Source organism: Tamandua tetradactyla, assembly GCF_023851605.1.
Source record: "Tamandua tetradactyla isolate mTamTet1 chromosome 4 unlocalized genomic scaffold, mTamTet1.pri SUPER_4_unloc_2, whole genome shotgun sequence".
Lineage (NCBI taxonomy): Eukaryota > Metazoa > Chordata > Mammalia > Pilosa > Myrmecophagidae > Tamandua > Tamandua tetradactyla.
Genome location: NW_027518241.1, coordinates 1 through 2,806, shown reverse-complemented (window position 1 = coordinate 2,806; position 2,806 = coordinate 1).

Here is a 2,806-nt window from a genome sequence, read left to right as displayed (position 1 = left end):
ACCTGCCCATGTAAAAAAAAAAAAAGCAATGCCTCCTCCCACAAATTTGGATCAGGATTAAACAGGCTTTCCTTAGTGTATGGTCTCTGATATGAACTGACATTAGTGAATAAACTTGGAATATTTTGTGATAACAGAGACCATCAGGAGATAGAAATAGGGTAAGATACTGCATAATTGTAGTGAAGGAATACAGGTTGCAACAGGACTGAATATAAAAACTCAGAAATGGACAGCACAATACTACCTAACTGTAATACAATTTTTTAAACACTGAATGAAGCTGCATATGAGAATGATAGAGGGAGGAGGGCTGGGGGCATAAATGAAATCAGAAAGAAATACAGACATTAAAGATTGAGATGGTATAATCTAGGAATGCCTAGATTGTATAATAATAGTGATGAAATGTATAAATTTTAAAAATGTTGTGCATGAGGAAGAACAAAGGAATGTCATTACTGCAGGGTGCTGAAAATAGATGGCAATTAATATTTTAAAATTTCACCTTATGTATGAGACTAAAGCAAAAAAGGTTTATTTGGTACAAAATTTATATTTTGACTAGGGCATTTCCTAATATAACTTATGAAGATAGCTTGATTGAACACCATAAGTAATTGGAATCTTGGGTAGGACATGAGATTTTGTTAGTTTGTCCAGAGTGATGCCCCAATGAATCCCAGAGTGATTCGATCAGTGAGTGGAAAAGTATTTGCAAAGTCCCCATCAGGGACTGGTGAGAATGGGGAGAAATTCAACTTCCCCAAGTTGAATTCTTGATATTCTGAGAAGCAGTGTAGACAACCAAAGCTATAGGCTGAGCCCCCAGTCTTTTGGTTTGTTCATATGAAACCTAACCCCACAAAGGATAGGTCAAGTCTACTTAAAATTTAGGCCTAAGAGTCACCCCAAGAGACTTTTCTTGCTCAGATGTGGCCTCTCTCTCCAGCCAATACAACAAGCAAACTCACCACTCTCCCCCTGTCTACATGGGACATGACTCCCAGGGGTGCGGACCTTCCTGGGAATGTGGGACAGAAATCCTAGAATGAGCTGAGACTCAGCATCAAGGGATTGATAAAACCTGCTCAACCAAAACGGGGAAGAGTGAAATGAGACAAAGTGTCAATGGCTGAGAGATTCCAAACAGAGTTGAGAGGTTATCCTGGAGGTTATTCTTATGCATTAAGTAGATATCAGCTTGTTATTCAAGATGTAATGGAGAGGCTGGAGTATGCATGCAAAATTTTATTTCTTTGTTTGTTATATTTTTGTTTCTTTTTATTTCTTTTTCTGAATTGATGCTAATGTTCTGGGAAATGATCATGATGATGAATATGCAACTATGTGATGATATTGTGAATTGCTGAGTGTATGTGTTGGGAATGTTTGTGTTTCTTGTAATTTTTTTAATTAATAAAAAATTTAAAAAAAAAACAGTAATGGGCAGGCTGCCTATGTCACCCCAGGGGAAAACAAAAGTTGGAAAATACCTTATACCTCAGCCCAGTGCACTGAATTAGCAGCTGTAATTCAGGTATTGCAGAATTTTCCACAATCTCTTAATATTATTTCTGATTCTGAATATGTCTGCTAAACAGTTACTCACATTGAGACAGCTTCTGTTTTGAAGGAAATGAATTATCCCGAAAGTTTTTACATTTATAAACATTAGTCAGATGTCAAATTAAACCCCTTTTTATCATGCATATAAGTCTCATACTAATCTTAAAGGTCTTTGTCATTACAAATCAGCAAGCAGATACTCTTGTGGGGGTAATTCAAGATTCCATGATATTTCACAGATTGTCTCATATAACAGAAAGAAATTTCTGTCTTTATCTGAACAGCAAGCTCAGGACATTGTTCGGACTTGTCCAACAGGTGGACCTTTAAATGCACTCCCATTTGCATCAGGGGTTCATCCTTTGAGGTCAAAAGCAAATAAATTATAGCAAATGGATGTTACTCATATCTCATAGTTTGGTAAAATGCAATATGTACATGTTATCATAGACACCTTTTCTCATTTCATCTGGGCTACCGCACAACCTGGAGAACGTTTCTGCCATGTTATTCAGTTCGATCACATTTACTTAATGCTTTCGCTGTTATGCGATGCCCCCAGTCTATAAAAATGAACAATGGTTCTGCTTATACAGGGAATCAGTTTCATAAATTCTGTACTACTTTTCATGTTACTCATATCACAGGATTTCCACATAATCCCTCTGGGCAAGGAATTATTGAACGAGCAAACCAGACGCTAAAGTCTATGCTCTTGAAACAAAGAGGGGGAGATGATGATCAGGAGGATGGTGATGTGAAAATAAGTACACCTAAAGGTCAGTTAGCAAAAGCACTGTTTACTTTAAATTTTTAAAACATTTATGATAATTCATCACACTCTCCTGCAGAACAACATTTCAGTAATTTGGAAAAGAAAAATCATACAACCCAAACAGAACTGCAGCTGCAGCTGATCTATTGGAAAGATGTTAAAGATGAGTTATGGAAACCAGGCATGATAAAGGTGTGGGGCAGGGGATTTGCTCTTCTCATCGCAGATGACAGAACCTCGGTTTGGATTCCCTCGAAGAGAATAAAACCCAGACATCTCAACCCTGATGAAAATAACTAAATGAATAATGTACATTATAGGACATATAACTCTAATTGCTGAAAGACAGGGACATAATTATACTTATTGGGTTTATATTCCTAACCCACCTCTGCTTCAGGCCCTAACATGCAGATTCAACTTTACCAAAATATCTGAATACTAGTTTAGGATTCCCAGGTC